At 40.6% G+C, this 7,974-nt stretch overlaps 1 pseudogene; it reads right to left on the bottom strand.

The window, feature by feature from the left end:
- Positions 1-1,269: 1,269 nt before the first annotated feature.
- Positions 1,270-2,206, bottom strand: LOC128598689 (ribose-phosphate pyrophosphokinase 1-like; annotated as a pseudogene).
- Positions 2,207-7,974: the final 5,768 nt, after the last annotated feature.

Genomic DNA, 7,974 nt, shown 5'->3' with positions numbered 1-7,974 from the left:
TTAAAAAGTTATAAATGAACCCACAGCCAATATCATACTGAATGGAATAAAACCGAAAGCATTTCCACTCAAATGTGGAACCAGACAAGATGCCCCTAGTCTCCACTACTAATTCACATCAGGTCGGAAGTCTTAGCCATTGCAATCAGGCAAGAGAAGGAGATCAAAAGAATTCAAATAGGAACAGAGGAGGTCAAACTCTCCCTCTTTGAAGATGACATAATCTTATACCTGGAAAACCCCAGGGACTCAACTACAAAGCTCTTAGAAATGATTAAAGAATAGAGCAGCATCTTTTTTTCCCCCCTCACATGTACAGACACTTTATTAGTTTCCTCTGCAAGAGACAATAACATCGATCTTTTTAAACAGAAATCTCAGGTCATTTGAGAGGCTAAATGACCTGAGAAAGAAGGAAGATGGAAATTAATACTTGAATGAATTCAAAGGCATTACGATATCACCTAAAACCTACAGCTGCAGCGGTAGTAAGCTAAGGAATATTGAACTACAGCAAATCATCTAATGTGAACGTTAGCAGTTACACAGCAGGGAGCACGTTGGTTTTCCAGAACACTATAGTACATGGTCTATTTGGGCCTATTTGGCCAGGAAACGGTCAAGATGGATAAAGGTAGGCCAAATTGAAAGGAATAGGTACAAAGGAGAATCCGAGCTACAAAGAACAGGCTTCTTTCTGAGAAACATTTGCTGCACTAATTGCAGCCTCCCCCCCCCACCTTTAACCCCCCTCAAGGCCACCCAAGGGCAGCTCAACCTGATCTGTCTGCTCCCGCTCAGCTACTATGACCGGGTTTAAGGTAGCCCAGGGCTCTCGCTATAATTTAGCATAGATCTTGGAGATCTTGTCCTACTTGGGTTTATCTTTGCAGCTACTTCTGAATGAAGAAAACCCTGAAGCATTCACCTGCAAAGTAGTTGGAGCTTCCCCAATCACAGTCAAACACCCCTTCCTATACCACATCTTCAAAGTCTGAAATCTTGCAACAGCTGAGCTATCTGGTTACAGCCGCGAGGCTCACAAAATCATCACGGAAGCCAAAATGAGACAATGCAGGGAGGACATCCCAGCAGTTAATCTCAATCTGTCTTTCCTTATTTAGGATAAACTCTAATATGCTTGGAGTGGGATGTAGAAAGCTACACTGGAGCAAGCTTGGTCTTCTGCTGAATTAGTCATCAAATACCAAGGGAAAACAAAGGGAGCGAGGTTGACTTTATTTTTAAAAAGCTTCAAAAGTTATTCTGTTATAAAGGGACATGGCTGAACAGGTATGAAACAGATTCCCCATTGTAAGTTCTCCTGATGGCTTCTGCAAGGATCATGGAGATGTCGATCACCTGTATTTTGGAGCAATGCTTCATCTTGTCCTCTTGAGGTATGGTATTGGGGACTACTACAGCTTCAAAGCATGCATTGGTGATGCAAGGAATTGCTGGCTCAGAAAAGGTTCCATGAGTCAAGATAGCATAAACTGGTGGTTTTAGGTGAGAGAAGTTTGTCAGCTGCAAGTGTCAACCGTGTCATCAACAAGGATGGCCACCTGATCCTTCACTTCTCCCACTAGTACCATGCAGTCCACTTCATTAGCTTTCTTCTGCTCTTTGGAAATCAAGGTGAAGTCCACATTCAAATGGTCAGGATGGAGGTCACTTTCTTAGCTCCACCAGCATCAGGTGAAACACTAGTGCAGTTCCTTCACGCAGAGACATTCTCCCTTATTCACTTCAGGACAGCTGGCTCTGCATACAGATTGTCAACTGGGATATCAAAAGAGCTCTGAATTTGAGAAGCATGTAGGTCCATGGTTAGAATATGATCTGTGCTGCTACAGACAGCATATTTGCAACAAGTTTGGCTGAATTTGGAGCCTGGCTCTTATCCTTCTTATCCTGATGGTCATAAGGGAAGCCTGGGATGACTGCAGTAACCCGGCTGGCTGAAGCAATCTTACAAGCATTAATCATGATCAAAAGCTCTATTAAATTGTCACTGATTTCACCACAACCACTCTGAACAATGTAGACATCCTCTTCATGTACACTTTCACCAATTTCCACATAGGTCTCCTAGTTGCTGAATATCTTAGCCACCAGCTTGCGTGGCTCCAAGGCCCGGCAGGTCACCAATTTTCTGGGATAAGTCCTGGTGGGAGCTGCTGCTGAAGATTTTGATAGTCAGCATCTTGGCCAACTGCCCCAGGCACTCTTCACTAAGCCATCACTGCTGCAGTGGAGATCAGAACCACGGTTGTCCCACAGATTCAATACCAACCTATTTGCCCTGCTACTCCACCATCTTTCTATAGTAGCATCTTGGGATACAAAATCAATACCCACAAGTCAGTAGCCTTCCATATATTCCAACAATTGTCAAGCCGAGAATAAAATCAAAGCCTCTATTTCTTTTATAATAGTGCCAAAGAAGATGAAATACCTGGGAATATATTTTAAAAAGATATGCAAGATCTCTATAAAGAGAATTATGAAACTTTGAGAAAAGAAATAGAAAAGTCAACAAATGGAAGAACATACCATGCTCGTGGCTGGGAAGAATTAACATTATTAAAATGTCTATACTACCCAAAGCAATCTATAGATTTAATGCAATCCCCATCAAAGCACCAATGTCATACTTGAAAGGTCTTGAAAAAAAGTAGTACTTTGATTTATATGGAACCAGAAAAAAACATCAAATAGCAAATACAGTTCTTAGAAATAAAAACAAATCTGGAGGCATCACATTGCCAGATTACAGGCTATACTACAAGTCCACAGTGATCAAAACAGCAAGGTACTGGCATAAAAATAGAGACATAGATCGATGGGACAGGACAGAGAATCTAGAGATAAACCCAGCCACATATCATTGTTAGATCTTTGATAAGCCTAATATAAACACGCACTGGGGAAAAGAATTCTTATTTAACAAATGGTGCTGGGAGAACTGGTTATTCACATGTAGAAGAATCTGGACCCATGTCTCTCACCGTTGACAAAAATTGATTCTTGCTGGATAAAATATTTAAATTTAAGACACAAAATAATAAAAATTCTATAAAAGAGTGTGAGGAGAACACTTGAAGATATTGGCTTGGGAAAAAAACTTTATGAGGAAGACCACCTCCCCCACAACCCGGCAATTGCAGCAACACCAAAAATAAATAACTGGGATTTGATCAAGCTAAAAAGCTTGTGTACAGCTAAGGGTATCACAAACAAAGCAAACAGACACCCTCAGAATGGCAGTAGATTTTTGCATGTTGTGAATCTGACAAAGACCTGATAACCAGAATTTACAGAGAACTCAAGTTAAACAATAAGAAAAGCGCAAACAACCCCCTCTAAAAGTGGGCAAGAGACTTGCAGAGAAACTTCTCTGAAGAAGACAAGAGCATGGCCTACAAACACATGAAAAAATGCTCACCATTTTTAATCATCATAAAAAAGGAAATCAAATCACTCTAAGATATCGCCCAACTCCAGCAAGATTAGCCCACATCACGAAGTCCCCAAACACCAAATGCTGGTGTGGATGCGGAGAGAAGGGAGCACTTTTACACTGCTGGTGGGACTGCAAACTAATACAGGTCTTTTGGAGAGACATATGGAGAATCTTCAAAGATCTAAAAGTAGACCTACCATGTGATCCTGCAATCCCATTGCTAGATATCTACTCAGAAAAACAAAAATCACAAAGACATTTGCATCAGAAAGTTTACTGCACCAAAACCAGGAAAAGACCCAAGCAAAAAGGAGAATTTCAGACCAATCTCACTCATGAATATAGATGGAAAAATTCTCAACAAAATCCTAGCCAATAGATTACAGCTTATCATCAAAAAAGTCATTCATCATGATCAAGTAGGCTTCATCCCAGGGATGCAAGGCTGGTTTAACATACGCAAGTCCATAAACGTTATCCACCATATTAACAGAGGCAAAAATAAAGATCACATGATCCTCTCAATAGATGCAGAAAAAGCATTTGATAAAATCCAGCATCCTTTTCTAATTAGAACACTGAAGAGTATAGGCATAGGTGGCACATTTCTAAAACTGATTGAAGCTATCTATGACAAACCCACAGCCAATATTTTACTGAATGGAGTAAAACTGAAAGCTTTTCCTCTTAGAACTGGAACCAGACAAGGTTGTCCTCTGTCACCTTTACTATTCAACATAGTGCTGGAAGTTCTAGCCAATACAATTAGGCAAGACAAGGAAATAAAGGGAATCCAAATGGGAGCAGAGGAGGTCAAACTCTCCCTCTTTGCTGACGACATGATCTTATACTTAGAGAACCCCAAAGACTCAACCACAAGACTCCTAGAAGTCATCAAAAAATACAGTAATGTTTCAGGATATAAAATCAATGTCCACAAGTCAGTAGCCTTTGTATACACCAATAACAGTCAAGATGAGAAGCTAATTAAGGACACAACTCCCTTCACCATAGTTTCAAAGAAAATGAAATACCTAGGAATATACCTAACGAAGGAGGTGAAGGACCTCTATAAAGAAAACTATGAAATCCTCAGAAAGGAAATAGCAGAGGATATTAACAAATGGAAGAACATACCATGCTCATGGATGGGAAGAATTAACATTGTTAAAATGTCTATACTTCCCAAAGCAATCTACCTATTCAATGCCATTCCTATCAGAGTACCTACATCGTACTTTCAAGATTTGGAAAAAATGATTCTGCGTTTTGTATGGAACTGGAAAAAACCCCGTATAGCTAAGGCAGTTCTTAGTAACAAAAATAAAGCTGGGGGCATCAGCATACCAGATTTTAGTCTGTACTACAAAGCCATAGTGGTCAAGACAGCATGGTACTGGCACAAAAACAGAGACATCGACACTTGGAATCGAATTGAACACCAAGAAATGAAACTAACATCTTACAACCACCTAATCTTTGATAAACCAAACAAGAACTTACCTTGGGGGAAAGACTCCCTATTCAATAAATGGTGTTGGGAGAACTGGATGTCTACATGTAAAAGACTGAAACTGGACCCACACCTTTCCCCACTCACAAAAATTGATTCAAGATGGATAAAGGACTTAAATTTAAGGCATGAAACAATAAAAATCCTCAAAGAAAGCATAGGAAAAACACTGGAAGATATTGGCCTGGGGAAAGACTTCATGAAGAAGACTGCCATGGCAATTGCAACAACAACAAAAATAAACAAATGGGACTTCATTAAACTGAAAAGCTTCTGTACAGCTAAGGACACAATAACCAAAGCAAAGAGACAACCTACACAATGGGAAAGGATATTTGCATATTTTCAATCAGACAAAAGCTTGATAACCAGGATCTATAGAGAACTCAAATTAATCCACATGAAAAAAGCCAACAATCCCTTATATCAATGGGCAAGAGACATGAATAGAACTTTCTCTAAAGACGACAGACGAATGGCTAACAAACACATGAAAAAATGTTCCTCATCTCTATATATTAGAGAAATGCAAATCAAAACAACCCTGAGATATCATCTAACCCCAGTGAGAATGGCCCACATCACAAAATCTCAAAACTGCAGATGCTGGCGTGGATGTGGAGAGAAGGGAACACTTTTACACTGCTGGTGGGACTGCAAACTAGTACAACCTTTCTGGAAGGAAGTATGGAGAAACCTCAAAGCACTCAACCTAGACCTCCCATTCGATCCTGCAATCCCATTACTGGGCATCTACCCAGAAGGAAAAAAATCCTTTTATCATAAGGACACTTGTACTAGACTGTTTATTGCAGCTCTATTTACCGTTGCCAAAATGTGGAAACAGCCTAAATGCCCACCAACCCAGGAATGGATTAACAAGCTGTGGTATATGTATACCATGGAATACTATTCAGCCATTAAAAAAAATGGAGACTTTACATCCTTCGTATTAACCTGGATGGAAGTGGAAGACATTATTCTTAGTAAAGCATCACAAAAATGGAGAAGCATGAATCCTATGTACTCAATCTTGATATGAGGACAATTAATGACAATTAAGGTTATGGGGGGGGGAAGCAGAAAGAGGGATGGAGGGAGGAGGGTGGGGCCTTAGTGTGTGTCACATTTTATGGGGGCAAGACATGATTGCAAGAGGGACTTTACCTAACAATTGCAATCAGTGTAACTGGCTTATTGTACCCTCAATGAATCCCCAACAATAAAAAAAAAAAAAGAAAGTTTACTGCAGCTAAATTCATAATAGCCAGGTAGTGGAAGCAACCTAAGTGCCCATCAACCAATGCCGTGAATGGATCAACAAGCTGTGGTATATGTATACCATGGAATACTATTCAGCCATTAAAAGAGATGGAGATGTTACATGCTTTGTATTAACCTGGCTGGAAATGGAACATATTATTCTTAGTAAAGCATCACAGGAATGGAGAAGCATGAATCCTATATACTCAATTTTGATATGAGTACAATTAATGACCTAGTACACAGTGGGGGGGAGGGAAGAGCAGAGAGGGGGAAGGAGGGAGGGGGTGGGGGTCTCTGTGTGTGACACACCTTTTGGGGGCAAGACACAATTATAGGAGGGACTTTACCTAACAAATGCAAATGTAATCAGTGTAACCTGCTTTCTTGTACCCTCAACAAATCCTCAACAACAAAAAAAAAATTAAAAAAAATAAATTAAAAAGTTATAAATGCCAACAAGTTAGAATACAACGTTAAATATGCCCAAGTATCAAAATATGGTCACGATTGACACTTTGTTCTATTTTCTTCCAATCTCCATCTATGCTTTCTTGTGTCCTCTCTCTCTCTCTCTCTTTTTTTTTTTTGAGACAGACTCTTACTTTGTCGCCCTGGGTAGAGTGCCATGGCGTCACATCTTATACCAACCTCCAGCTCTTAAGCTAGGGCGATTCTCTTGCCTCAGCCTCCCGAGTTGCTGGGACTACAGGCGTCTGCCACAACCCCTGGCTATTTTTGTTGCAGTTGCCACTGCTGTTTCAGCTGGCCAGGGCTGGGTTCAAACCTGTCACCCTCGGTATATGGGGCTGGCGCCCTACCCACTGAGCCACAGGCACTGCCCTTGTGTCCTCTCTTATCCTGGGGTGACACCTTCCAAGACACCCCCAGTGGAGGCCAGAAACTGCAGATAGTACCCAACCCTATGTCTGCTATATTTTTTCTTACACATACATACCAATAATAATATTTCATTTTATAGTAACATTTAATTGTATAAATTAAGTACCATAAGAGATTAAGGTGTAATAATAAAATAGAATGATTGTAATAACATACAGTAATAAAAGTTAGGTGAATGTGGTCTCTCTCAAAATATCTTACTGTACTGTCCTCACCTATTTTTGGAGTGAGGCTGACCAGAGGGAACTGAGTGGTTAAAGGTGATCTACCCTGTGTGTGTGTGTGTGTGTGTTTGTGAATGTGACTGTGTGTGTGTGTGACTGTGTGTGTATCACCCTCTCTTCATTTATTTGTCACTGAACACTCTGGTCGCTTTCCTACGCTGGCTGTTGTGAATAATGCTGCAGTGAATGAACGTTAATGAAGGGGGGAAAAGTCTCTTCCTCCTGTTGACTAAAAAGGAAAGTCACCCTTTTAGAGCATTAAAGTTAGTTTTGTTCAGAAGGCTTCTGAGGACCCTATGCAGTGTTTCAGCCCACGGCTTACATGCAGGTGGTGGGGGTTTAGAACATGCAAAAATCACAGCACACTTGCTCAGAAGTTACACTGAAGCAGATCGCCATCAAGGTTGGGTGCAAGAACACATCTAGTTATAGATTACAGAGGCATAACCACTAACCCCAGCAGACCTCAGGTTATGTGTGGGGAAAGGTCAGAACGAAGGTCATGTATTTTTTTAAGGAATGTAGTGACTCAAGCAAGACATGTGGAGACCACATGTTCTATTCTATTTATCTTCAAAGCATCTTTGGGAGAGGTTCACGGCGGC

This window comes from Nycticebus coucang, chromosome 11 (genome assembly GCF_027406575.1).
Source record: "Nycticebus coucang isolate mNycCou1 chromosome 11, mNycCou1.pri, whole genome shotgun sequence".
Lineage (NCBI taxonomy): Eukaryota > Metazoa > Chordata > Mammalia > Primates > Lorisidae > Nycticebus > Nycticebus coucang.
This window is presented reverse-complemented; position numbering and strand designations above follow the sequence as displayed.